The sequence below is a fragment of the Hirundo rustica genome, chromosome 1 (assembly GCF_015227805.2).
Source record: "Hirundo rustica isolate bHirRus1 chromosome 1, bHirRus1.pri.v3, whole genome shotgun sequence".
In the NCBI taxonomy this organism is placed as follows: Eukaryota; Metazoa; Chordata; class Aves; order Passeriformes; family Hirundinidae; genus Hirundo; species Hirundo rustica.
Genome location: NC_053450.1, coordinates 29,057,794 through 29,071,884, shown reverse-complemented (window position 1 = coordinate 29,071,884; position 14,091 = coordinate 29,057,794). Strand labels below are relative to the sequence as shown.

General features: G+C 40.7%; 1 protein-coding gene across 9 annotated transcripts in view; it reads right to left on the bottom strand.

Moving 5' to 3' along the window:
- The window catches only part of PAG1 (phosphoprotein membrane anchor with glycosphingolipid microdomains 1), a 111,938-nt gene that overhangs the window by 32,582 nt on the left and 65,265 nt on the right, over window positions 1-14,091 (bottom strand). The window lies entirely within an intron of this gene.

Here is a 14,091-nt window from a genome sequence, read left to right as displayed (position 1 = left end):
CATGAAGATCATCCCAATTTTTAAAAAAATTAATCAAAATAATTTTAAATCTAAACAGTCCAGATTACTGAGTGTAAATGCTATCATAAAATCTGTGGATATAAATGTGTGGAAGACAACAATGTTCCAGGGAAGCTTAGTGATGGTCCTTGAAGGTAGAATACAAATTAAATTGTCAGAAGGGTCTGTTATATTTAACATTAAGTAATCTTGAAACAGAAGGAATTAGAGAGAATCGAGCTGTGTGATATCCCACTGCAAGAGAGGCAGCAGTGATTGAACTTGGCCAACAGATCAATTTGAAGAAAACAGCATTCACCTTACAACCTGCTTTGTATAGGTGTAGAGCTATTTCAAGCCCAAATTTCATTTCACTTTAATTGATTCAATAAAATAATTTTTTGTTTTTTAGCATTTGTATCTTATCAGGAATGTCAGCTTTTCTTGAGTATTTGGTGCATATATGCAGAGCCTTCTTCATTGCTGGAGATAGTCCCAGTCTTGAAGAGTTTATTTTTTGTCAAGATAAGACCAAGACAGCACATGAGAGAATCCCTGTCTAAATAACTTCATGAAAACATGTCAAAGACACAGAAGGATTTGGTGGATTTTGAAGTTCTTGCAACTTATCCAGGAACCTGGTGTCCCTACCCAGCACTGCTTCGCCATGATCTTTGTTTTCTCTGAGTTGTAAACACAGCCATGTGTTCCTTGAGGGAAGGTGCCACCTTAACTTCAATCTTGTAAAAATAATCTAAACTGGATGCCTGTATGGTCTGAATGACCAGTAATGACTCACTTCTTCCTGTGGAGAGAGGGCTACCTTCAAAGTTAGCTGTGAAGGTCATTCCTGCTCTGACAGACCAGTGAACTTTCAGACACCTAGAATTAGTAGAGCAGAATCTATAAATCATGGATGAAACCAGGGAAGGTTTATGTGTGCTGACCCACTGGGAAGGGCCTCAGATGCAGTCCTCTGAGCTGACCTCCTTGGCTGAGCCATCAGACCAGACAATGTGGATAACGAAGCCTTTGGACAGTGGGAGCAGCCCTGACAGACCACATCTTTTCAGTCTCATGCTGTGGCACAATTTCATTGCAATTTCTCCCTGAGACCAGCATAATGACATCATTCTGTCCTTTCAATTGGAAGCAGAGCAGGGGTAAATGAAAACGTCACTTGCTTTTGACAGTCCAGGATATCCTGTGGATTCACCTCCCCAATGAGCCATGGGCAGTGAGTGTCCTGCTTGGAACCTGCAGCAGCATCAAGCAGGGAGGCAAAACAAACCCAACTCTGTCCTGCCTCCACACCAACACTGTGACACGTGGTGCATTTTATCCACCTTCTTTGCTGCTCTGGAGAGGGAAATATAAAACCCTGGGCTTGATCCCAACAGACCGCAGCAGCAGAAACTAATCATGAGTCCTGCAGGAGTGATCTACGAGCTGGGTACCACCCCCCTAACACACCCAAACCCCTTACTGCCTCATCCTGACACACAGCAAATACAATTATAAGATCTAATCAACTGCAACTAATGTAATTCTGAAAGTCTTCACAGCTAATGAAAACCAGGTCTTTCCCTTCTCGATTTAATTGAGATGTTTGGTTCACACACCGTGGAAAAGAAACCCTCCATAAAGCTATGGATGAATATTGCATTTACATATCCAGCCTGTCACAGTATTTGGCTCTTTTTCCTGACTGTTGGGTATTACACGGTAGGAAACTATCTGTGAAGGGAAACGGACTTCAGAAAATAAATACTTTCTCACATTGTTTCAAGGGAAATCTCCAGTCTGAATATCAACTAACTAGCTACCACTTTGTAGCCTGAACTTGGCATAAAAGAAACATTTTAACATAAATAAATCCCAATCCCTAGTAAAAATACCCTCCTTTTGCATTAAAGCAAGAATCAGAAGACAGAATTTAGCCTATAGCTCATAAACTCAAATTTGTTGAATAACAAATGACTAAAGAAAATCCCTTTTCCCTCCTTCCTCCAGGTGTTCTTGTTGCCTGTTGGCATTAGTTTTTCTGCAGTTTAAGCATCACTAATGCTTTGGGACTTCCCCCGCCTCTGTGCTTTCCTGTGTTATCATTAGCATTATTTTCACAGGAAGCTCTACAATATGGGCATCACTGAAAGAAAAAGATAAATCCATCATGCCTTCTGCAGAAAGTTTTGCGGCTACCTTGAGTTACAAGCTGCCAAAGCATGATGCCAGAGAAGCAATGGCTGGTAGGCAGGATAAGCAGAGCATCACATCACTTCATGCAATCAATAACCAGCTGGGCTTTGCTTCTTCCAGGTTTCTCTGCTGCACTGACCCAAATCATTACTTTTTCCCCACGGAACGTAGTCTTGTTAAGGTTTTGAAAGAGAAGACTAAGACTGAGATTTGATGAAGGCCTGTCATGATACAGGACAACTGCTCTCCAGGGACCGGAGAGACAGCCAAGACAGACCAGGTAAGAACAGTCTTTCACCAGTGATGTATGAGGGAAGAGCAGATAGCAAGCTCAAAACCTTTGATCGGCTGATCAGCAGTAAGCACGTGTGATTCCCACTGCAGCTGAGAAGAGTCTTCCAGCTGTGGAGATGTGAGCACAGCAGGCACATGCTGCAGGCCTGGGCCCACATCCACATACACGCTCACCCCAAGAGCAGGTCCTGATTCTGCTCCTGCATGGCCAGGAAGACCCCACATCTGTTATCCTGCCTCCTCTTGGCACCTTCACCCACCCTCTGCAACCCACCAAACCTCGTTCTTCCTTCCACAACTGCCTCCTCCTCCTTTCCGAAGGCCACGCCAGTGTTGCCGCAGTGCCGCAGCTCCATGCGCTGCCATCAGCTCTGCATCCACCTTGAGGTTCAGTGCTTCTAGCAGAGAGCACGGCCACCCTGAGTGTCCACTGAGTATTTCCCAACCTGAGCAGCCTTTCTGGTTTATCATTTCTCCTTTGAACTATTTTCCTGTAATAATGTACCTATCAAACACCCACGCAAACTCCTTATGAAACTGCCATTACTGATAACAACATATACCGCTTGCTTTGGTTATGACCTCTTAGTATCAGCATGCCCAAGTGGTGAAAAAAGGGCATGTCAGAAATACAAAGACGAGATACCAAGAAATAAATGAAAACATTCTCTCAGAGAAAGAATGGAATTATAAGAATTAGGCAATAGAAGAGCTCACCTAAAATGTGTTGAACAGCCTTAAGAACTATACCAGAGACAAACATAGATGATAATGAGCAGTCAGCTGAAGAATATATACAGCTACAATACACCACATCCCACCCAGTAATTTCAACAGCTACTTATTTTTTACAATTTACCATTACACTGCTGTTATAATACCCTGTTCAGGTTCCATTTTCCACAACCAAGGAGTCTGGATTTCATCTGCTTTTTTCTCTGAGAAATGTGCCATGCTCAGACCTCTTGTAATACCTCCTGAACATGGTTCATTTTAAAGGATAACCTAATGCTATATGGTGAATAAAGCTTTTTCTATCCTTTTTCATCACTTCAGGACACAGTTTTACTGCAAAGCAATCAGATCCTACATAAGGAAACAGTTTTCAAATAAACCATTTATAAGTCAAGAAAGTGACCATTAGTTATTGAAAGCTGAAACATTTACAGGTTTTGATGATTTGATGGCGGTGACAATAAATTTATTTTTTTCTTGAAAATTTTTCTTGACTGCAATAAGCACCTGGCAAACTGCCTGAAGAACAAAGGTCATCTAGCTCTGCATTTACTTAGATTCAATATCAAATTTATGTGTTACTTTCAGAAAAGCAACCATGTCATCCTTTTAGAGAGTCCTTTTTGAATTTTCCACTGACTTGAAACATATGATTGCAGACATTAGTTTGGGGCAGCCGCTAAACTACATGCTATTTGCTATGTAGTTCCATGAGTTATTCAACCAACAGGAGAAGAAAGCAAAAACGACACAAAGACTCATCACGTTACCCCAGTTTTACAAGTATAAAAATAGCAGAAGGTGCTAACAGATATTATGTGGGTAAGAATGAGAACTAGATTGGCGTTGGAGAATTTATTCTTAGAAAATCCCTCCTTTTGGAATTGTTACAGGCATGCACTGACCCAAATAGATCATGGCTCCCATCATTCCCCAGCACATGTGAACAGATAAAATGCTGACATGCACCAAAAAGGTTTGGGGCAAAAAAAGCAAGCACAATCTGCACGGAAACTGCCAAAAAAAGAAAAAGCACTGCAGCTGGTACACAACTGCTAATAGGCAAAGACAGCACTGCTGGCAAACGCAGGTGAAGAGAAGGAAAGGAAAAGGCAAAATAATGTTGGGAAATTATGTTGGCCCAAAGAGATGGAGAAAACAAGCCAGTTACCATAGGGTCCCTACTGCTGTCTCAGAAGGACAGTCATTTCAGCCATTTCAGGATACACAATTTTTTCCACTTGGCTGGTGCTGCCCAGTGATCAAGCCTCAGGGCCACTGACATCCCTCTGGTGCAGTTTTCTGACTTGGCTTGATTGGCCAGTGGCCTTTTTGTGGCCATGCACATAAGACAGGATGACAGGGAGACCACAGATCAACTCCATGGTGTGTCTCGCCAGCTGAGTTACAGAGCACAGCACAGCAGGAACACGTGCAGAACTACAGTTTTCTCTCATTTCTTCCTTCCTCAGCCCTTCAACAGTGTTTTTTATTTTCTCCCAACAAAGTCCCAGGCAGCTCTGCAGGCTCAGTGAGGTGTCACGCTTGTGACAGGGTGTGTGGGAGTCAGCCACCCATTGCGAGGTGCATGAGACACCCAGGCGTGTCTATGCGTGAGTGACGTGTCTCAGCCTCCTGCGTCTCCAGGGGTAGCAGGCAATGGAGCCTCACCAAGGATGCAGATAACCACCCAGGGGGATCCATTTAGCTGCCCAAACACTGGCAGCTAGAACCACCTGAGCTGCCTGAAGGCATCCAGGATGTCTGGATGCTTATGCAGATACGTCCATGGAGATGAACAACTTGATGCACGAACTGCAGGAGATTTGTGCCCTTCTGGAGGGGCAGATGGAGGCCAAAGGGCACAGTTTATGGCATTTCAAACCTCATCCAATGCCCTCTCTTTAGGCAGATGAAACCTGCATTGGATGAGGTCAGCAGACATGGCACAGGACCAACTCTCACACTTCTCAAATAGCTATTAAGAAACTATGAAAAACGTACCAGGGCAACTCAAATGGCACCAGCTGCTTCTGCATGAGCAGCTGAAGGGGGCTCTGACTGCCACTGACTATAGTGGGGCCTGAAGCTGCCTTGCAGATACTTGCCTTAACCTGGGAGTTTTCAGTTGCACTTGAATCTCATGCTTTACTATTACACAGGCACAAACATCTTCCTCTAAAATCATTTCCTACACAAAGCTGAATGCTCTTAGTACTAAATCCTTCTCAGAAAGCCCTAAGGATTTATTCAGGGATGAAACATTTTAGTCTAATATCAGAAAAACACTTTTCTCCCAGTAAAACAATGCCAGAGCATCACACTCATTCCAGCTGGCAGAACACAAAATTAATGTCCGGACTTTCAGAAACATTCACTGTCACAGATCCTGTAATGTTTCATTAACTGATGGTGCTTAGGACTTTGGATATTTGAAAGATAAGAAAAGAAGCAAATAAAACAACACAAATATAGTCATCATATGAATATTTAAGACCCCTCTGCTGGAGCATCAGTGTGTGGGCTTATATCAACATTGTGTTTAATGTCCCTATGCAGCTACTGAACACATGTGTAAGCATAAAATTAGCAAACAACTATCAAAAGACCTCTATTCAGGCAGAGAAACAAAAAAAAAGTTCTTTTCCCTTTATGAACATTTTTAAACAAAATGTTCTTTTTTCCTGTAATTTTTCCCCATTAAAATTTTATGTTACTGCAAAGAGATGGAAGGCAGGGAACTTCTGGGCCCATTTTGTTCCCAATTGCTCTTATATAGTAACTGGAGGCAGAATTTTATTCTCTCTGTAGAATTACGTGAAACTGTAGATTTCCTTTTATTTAATGCAACATTAACATACAGATATACAAACTCAGATATTAAAACTAAATTACAGGCAACACTCTTCCAATTAGCTCATAAAAAAGTAGAATAAATAATTAAGCCTCTTACTATCCAGTTAAAGAGACCAGCAACATTTCTAAAGCTACAAGAAAATACTGAGATGTTAAGAAAAATAATAAAAAAAATATTTCTGCTGCAACGAAAAATTTCTAGGAATCTCAAAAATTTGAAGTCCAGTCACAGACTTCCTTTGTAGGCAATTTTTGCTTTCTCTTTAATACTGTTGTGCGGTTACTAATAAAATAGTTAAGTGTCCTGCAGTTAGTGCTGAAGACTATTTTCTGGAAGCAAGTTGCAACTGAAAATGTCAGCCTCCAAAGTAAATCTGCCGAGATCAAGTCTCCTCCCAGAGTAAATCTATTACACACGTCAGTAAATAGACGAGATATAAATAAAGTAGGAGCTCTGCAGAGTGTAAATCAGGCATTGCCACCATATTAAGAGGCTTATGGCAATGTTACTTAGCAGTATTTGTTTTAGAGTCTCAGCAGGCTCATCCTGCTGAATGTTTTGTGTAAAACCATCTGCCGAACAGGCAGAATCGATCTGAGTGTGTCCTGCTTGGTTTGTAAATTTGCCTACTGTGACTAAGTACATAACTCATTATTAAAAACAGTCAGACCTGGTCTTTCCTGAGGGTAAACTAATGTTTCTCATCATCCTTAAAAAAACAGCACGCAACGTGAGATAAGGAATCAGCAAGGCATTTAAATAAGAGCTGATATTTGAAAGACTCACTCCCGTGGCCTGAATCGACATGCAAACGTGGACTCCCAATCATCTTCAGAAGATAATTATAATTCATAATTGGCACTTTAAAGCGTTTTCTCGGAGCTGTGCAAATATTGACTAATTAGCCACACCAGAATCCTGTGGGGTGGGCAAGCAGGTAGCCTAATCCTCTTTTTATCTGAGTGAATTGCTGGGGAATAAAACCACAACCCTCATCTGCTGCAGGGGATGAGAAGGTGGGGAGGTTTCCAGCCCCTTTCCCTTCTCCCAGCCCACACTGCTCCCACCACTGACATTTTTCCTCATCCAGAGAGGGGCTGAGATGAGCTCAATACTAGCAGAGCTCTGGAAACAGTGGACAAACCTCAGTTTGTTAGCTGAAGTCGCACAAAGCAAAATGTCTAGGTATTCAAATGTCAAAATGAAGCCTGAGGATTTGATACAAGTACATGCAGTATTTATATGAGGATGGTGGCCTCTTCTGCTGAGGAACACTTAAACAATGATGTACTGCACAGTTATGACTTACTCCTGGAAATAAAATATTACTCTGGTACTTGTAGCTAAACAGTAGGAAAAGAGCTCTGTATGTATGGAGTAAGACACTTCTTTACTTAAAATTCAGAGAAATCTTATTATTCACGGTGTGCCCAAGATTAGGCTGAAGAAAGTGTGGTGTCCTGTTAGAGCCTCCAAGACGCTCTACCTTCACCATGCAGTAAAATGCACCAGGCACACAACATCTACAAGATGGGTCTAAAAATGGACTGAAGATCCTTGGTGGCCACAGCAGCTAGAAATGGGTACTGAATACATCCTCCATTAAATCCAGCTCTTTAATTAAATTGCCTGTAGGAAAGCAGTGATTTGTCATTAGTGTCTCAGGTTTTCTGGTTTAAACCAGCAAACACTAATGATGGCTTTATTCTAGAGCTTTGTTGTAAATCATCACATTCAGGGGCACAAACAGGTCTTTTCCAAATAACTGTATTATTACAAGCTTACAACGTACACAAGATATGCAACAAGAACCATTTTTATTTGGTGTAATCCTGCTTTGTCTATTGAAATAATTGGTCATATGTTGTGTCTAATTTCAGCTACAATCTCTTTAGGGCAAAGATTGTGTCCCTGTGGTTTTGTAAAACCTCATTCACAGTTATAATGGTGTATAAATTAAACAAATAACGAGAAACTATGAACTGTGGGAATTTATTCTGCATTTATCAGGAATTTACAAGCGAGGATTTAAATATTCTTTAAAGGATTTTTTTAAAAGATCTTCCAGAGATCTGGTTCTCTCTTCTGTTTTAGAAATTGGGAGATGCCTTTCAACTACAGCAACTATTTAGGTAAGAATAATAACAGAAAAAAACAGGTTACTGTGGTGACTGGTTGAATAATCCAGGGTTATTCCACTCTGAAGCCAATTCTTCCACATGGTTCATATATAACAGCTTCTGAGACAAGCAGGTTTTCATCCATGGTAAAGAGCATTAAGATGATGATATTTTAACTACTGAATTAATTATCTACTCCGAGCAAGGCTAGACAAAACAAATAGTAGGAATAGAACAGAACTGGATGCCTTAGTGAGCAAAAGTCATTTTAAAATGCCCAAACCAGAAGAGCAGAGAGTACGTGGCTTGGGCTGCAGTATGATAAAAAAGACTTCTGTGCTCAGAAGGTTTGGAGAATCATGAAACAACTCAACAAAATATTAATGTTTTACACATTTGGCACTCCTAGCCACTCATCCCACATGGGTTCTGTAAATGCTGGAGCAGGGGCTGGGGGATCATGGCCACAGCAAGAAATACACTCTCCACACAAGCCAGTCAAGCCAAAGCAAGTCTGTACTAAAACTCTGCATGCTATACCATTTGTCTGTGTGTATGTATGTGTGTGTTTGCACTTTTTTTTTACCCCCTCTTCAGGAGGAAGAGGAGTGGGGTGAAAGCAAGAATTTTTATCTCAATAAAGAAGTATGTTCATGCAAAGAAGCATTCAGCTTGCTCTGAGGATTCAATGAGCAGCTCAAAGGATCTCAGGAGTCTGCTGGGCTCCCGCACCTGGACCTGGCAAATTAGTGGGAGCACAGGGTGACTTGGGTCTGTAAGAATAAAAGACAAACACTAGAGTGAGTGCCTCTTTCCAGGTTCCCCAGTGCACATCTACAGTAGGTAAAACATGGCAATAAAGTAAGTCAGCTGTGTTATTAGAAATGTTAATTGTCCTGGCTGGCCTTTTGCCCTTAAAGACCTGCCGCTTCACAAGCCTGTGAGGTGAGAGGTCTGGTCCCCACAGCCTGAGCATGTAATTGCAGATGGACATGCCCCATCCTTCAAGATGCCAACCCAAACTCATCAAATGCATGATTTTTCTCATTTTTCTTTTTGGTTAACAGAACTAAAACCTGCAAAGGGAACAGCATGTGAAGTCAACTCTGTACACTAAGATGGAAAATGCACTGATTTGCACAGAGTTAATAACATGCCTTAAAATGGCCATTCACCCTCAAAAGGCATTAGCATGTAATAGCAGCTGCTTATCCTCTGAGTGCAGATGAATATTGGAAAGAGGTGCTGAGAGGCTTTGTCCTAGAATTACACGTCACTGGTTTAAGCATGATGTGTGGAAATTATTTTAATTGCCCATATTAGTCCAGGGCTGAAATGGTCTGGTATTGTCAGGAGTGATACAAATGGCTTTTTCTGGTCAGGGTGTTGTTTGAGAAGAACATGCACATACCTGAATGTGTAGAAAGCCTCACCACAACACAAAACTAAAAAAACAAAAAATCACCTCAATAAAATAGCTTTGAAAATTATTAGGTAGTTAATGATAGTTTTTGACTGTCCAATTTCCAATAAAGATCCAATTTCTTGCAAGCACTGAAAGAGCAAGAACTGTTATTTTTGAGATAAATGTTACAGTTCAAATGTCACAGACTGTATTACAGACATTCACAATTGGCTCTGAGATTTAGGTAAAAAAAAACTTGCACTGTTGTATGAAGGTTGGCAATGATCAGAGTGCTAATGACCATGAGAGAAATACAAGATTTTTTTTTTTTTTAAGCATCATTATCTAGTGGCCTTGAGTGCTAATCAAAACAAGGACTATAATGCCTGCTTTAATGGGGTTTGCCTCAGTAATGCTCCTAAATGGAATAAACTATGTTAAATCCAGACAAGCTACAAAGAGAGACAAATGGCAAAACAATACACTGAAAACTTAAAGATTCTTTTAATCTATTATTAATTGAGTTACCATCCATGACAGTCACAGCTAACTGTGGTTTTGTAATCCATTTGCTGAATTATACAACTAAAATAGAAATGTTGTTGTCCTTCTGTTTAAAACAGACTAAATAAGGCCCAAATCAACCCACAAAATGGCCTGGCAAAGACCATACTAGAACAGGCTGCATGTCTATTTTCTTCTTTAAAATTCAGGAAAGCAGCTCCTCTGGAGTTTTTTTTCTCCAAGTGGAGGGAATCTGACCCCACTGAGGTGGAGGTAGTGCTGCACGTAAGCTGAATCTCTGCACCACAAGAGGGATGCCCTGGGAAGACAAAAGGCCCCACACTCTCCCTCAATGACCCAGTGCTGCAGGGACAGACACTGATACCCAGAGCCTTTGGGTCATCCCACTGGTGTTTACAGGAGGAGGCTCAGAGTGCCAGGAAGATGGATTCATCGCCATCCTCCTCCTCTGGCTTGTTCCTTTGGCCTTGCTCATCCCTCCTCTGCATATGCTGACCAAAAGCACAGACATGCTGAATTTCTTCAGCTCGAGGCCTCAGAGGATCGGTTATATCTGAATTCCCAAAGAGCAATCAAATTCCTCAAGTTCCTCTGATGCATCCATTTTGCTGTATTTCTCACACTGCAATGGGAGGATGCATAGCAGCTGAGGGGGAATGCAGACTATAGCATTTTGGGCAGATCCTTCAGGAAGAGGTGACAATTTACTGATAAAATGACAGTCAAGGTACAGAGGTAGTGACATCTTTATGTTCATTTAGAGGCAAGAGGGAACTATTTCCAGGGGTCCAGTTTTAAAAGGATGGATTAGCTCTTTGTGGTGTACATAAAAACTAAGATCATGCATCTTATCTTGAAGAAATTTTCAATAAAGGTCTTCATAAACTGAAACCATAGCTTAGGGAACATAAAATTCATTCTGTAACTAATGAGTTCCCCCCAGTATTACAGAGAAAAAATTCCTATGGTTTTACTGCTTTTGTAAAATGCTTGTTCTCTAGCTCTGAAGGGAATGTGAAAGGTCAGAGGTGTTGAATATACATGATTTAAAAAGTCCTCTGGGATGAGATGTGCCATGTAAATATAAAATATTATTACAGCATACTCTCTTTAATTCACATACACCGAAATGGAATTGGCTGTGCCACAAGAGCAAAACTAAGAACCCAAGATAGTCTGATGACATCAGATTGTCCAAGGCCACTGACAGTCCAGACAGCACAAGGATAAATTCATTTCAGACTTATTTACCTAATGCTGAAAGTTACTGATATTCACCTGGAACTGGTTATATGTAGATATGAAGGTGAAGACTTTGTTACACGGAAATGACTGAACAGGCAAAGATCGTAGACTATCCCAGATGAAAAAGGGGCTTCTGACAAAGCTGGAGGCACAGGAGCAGTCCCTGTAGCCCATCCACTTTCTGCAGAAACTCTGCCTTACACAAGTCTTTTCTCAAGTGTATGCCAGAGATGCTTGGGATGCCGTGGTCCTCACATGCTTTGTAAACTCACACTCAGATGGCACTTTCAGCCTCAAAATACGCATCCTATTTACCACTGGCTTTGACAGAGGCTTCCAAGTTTCCCTTGAAGATTTGAACCTTGAGATTTGTTCACGTCCAGCTACTGTATCTGAAGAGGTTTCCTTAAAAAAACAGTCTCTCAGAGAATTGGGTTGGAATGAGCTGAACTGGACTAGCAGTCTCATTCCCTCTCAGGGAAGCATAAATTATACTTTCAACCCACTATTTGGGATTGATTCCAATTTCTCTTTTTTGTCTGTCCACAATAATTTATACTTTAGCACTGCAATAAATAATCAGTTTGAAGTAGATTTCAAAATATTTTAACAGCTGGAGCAATGACATTCTTACTCGACTTTCCTGTAAATGGAAAAATTCCCATTCCCACCCTCAAAGACAAAGATTGCAGATCATATTCTGAACTCTTTTCAAAACCTTGGCCAAAAGATATCACTAGCACAGTCTGTTCCTCTTCACATTATTATTCCCACTCTCACAGATTCTTTTATCTAACTCCCTTCTGCCCTGAAGTTTACAATCTCCTTCCAAAATTTTTTCAACTGCACTTCCCTTTTCTCAAATTCCCTCTCTCTCATCAGCTTTCAAATACTGTGACTTTATTTTAGAAAAATTATGCTGTGAATTCAGCACTACAGAGCAATCTGTTCCTACCTTTTTCCCTGTGCTAAATCACGGAGTGTAATTTTAAGTACTTTTTTTTTTTTAAAAAAAAGGCACAATGCCCTTTAGCAAAAGTATATGAACTTCCTGCTCATAAAGGAAAAAAAAATTACATTCTTCCTTTTGACTGTATTAATGCTTTCCCATGAAAATTGATATGTCTGTCTGGGACATAAAGAAGATTTGGATTATCTGTATTCAAGAGAATAATTAAAAGAAGTTATTGCACAAAATGATTAGATTTTCTGGCAATACAAGTTTGATTCTGAGATAATGTTATTTTCATCTGTGCAGAACACTTCTCATCCACACAGGAGGGGCTCTCAATTTCCTCCTTAATTTTCTACTGAAAAAAAAAATAAAGCCATTGTATTTTCTCTTCACTGATGACATTTAATATTTGATTTCTTCTACTTTCTATAGATAATTTAATAGATAGATTTGCTCATTTTGCTATAGCTAAATTGCTGTAGTAGTGGCAGACAATGACACTTTTAAGGCTACACTATACATAATTAATCTTTGTTCCAACTGAGAGCATTTTTCATCTGGGGACTACCCCTTCTATTTGTCTTTTCCTTGTGTTTTCGGTTCTCCTTTCCTATCAAGGAGAACAACAAAAATCATTATGGGTTTTTAACCTAGGGAATGACATTTTTAGCTCTGAGGCCTATGTGTAAATGTAAATTTCCAGCTGTTGGAACAAAGAAATACCAAACGTGAGGCTGATGTTAATGTTTTATCCATTGTTGGTAATACAAGCAAAAATCAACCTTGAAAAATTCCCCAGCTATTCCTATAATGAAAGCAGTGAGCTTGGGCATTTACATGTATCTGTGCCTTCAAAAATAAGATCTACCTAGTTTCTTGCAATCCATGGAATCTAGACAAATCCTCTGTGTCGTTTCTTCCTCTTCTGATATTGACAATTCAAGGGCTAGAATATACAGCCAATGAAATCATCTCCAGATGTTTCTTCTGCTTAGCGATCTGATGAATGCCCAAAGACCATTTACTGCACAATGAAGTCAGGTGGAATCTGGGAGGATTCTGGATCCTAAACTGTTTTTCAGGACCGCATTCAGCAACAAAAGTTGAACCACATGTTTGGTTTCTGTCAAGCACCACTTGAACACAAGTCTCCACACACTCATGAAGCAGATGGGCAGAACTGATGGGCAACCACTCTGAGCTCCCTAAGAACTCTGCTTTCCTTTGAATCCACTGGCTGAAAAGCCACAGTCCATCTGTGAATGCAATAAGGTGCTTCTTGCTGGATCTAGTATATTTGTTGCTTCTACCATCTTCTAACCCTTGGAACCCTTCTGAATTGACTGTCCTGACACGGTGAACACAAGCCATAGTCAGTGGCATACAGGAGCATGGATATTCAGAGCATAGTTATGAGTTGAGGTTTCCCTCCAGAGAGTCTCCACCCTTTGTTTAGCCCTCAGCACATCTTGCATCATCTCTCTCATCTCCCATCATCCTCTCCATAGACCTTGGATCCCCATGAATCCTGAAAAGTCCTTCATTCTAGTGTTAATACAGCAGCAACTTCCGAATGCCTTGTGTCAGGCACATTTGTGTTTGTAATTCCTTTCACACTAGGCAATTCATTAAGGGCTCTGTTTTGATTACCAAAATGTGTGAACACAATTTTGTATCTCATCTATACAGGGTCACTCCTATGTCAGCTCGTTTCTGACTGTGACAGTCTTTTCCCATCCTAAAGGCAAAACAGTGT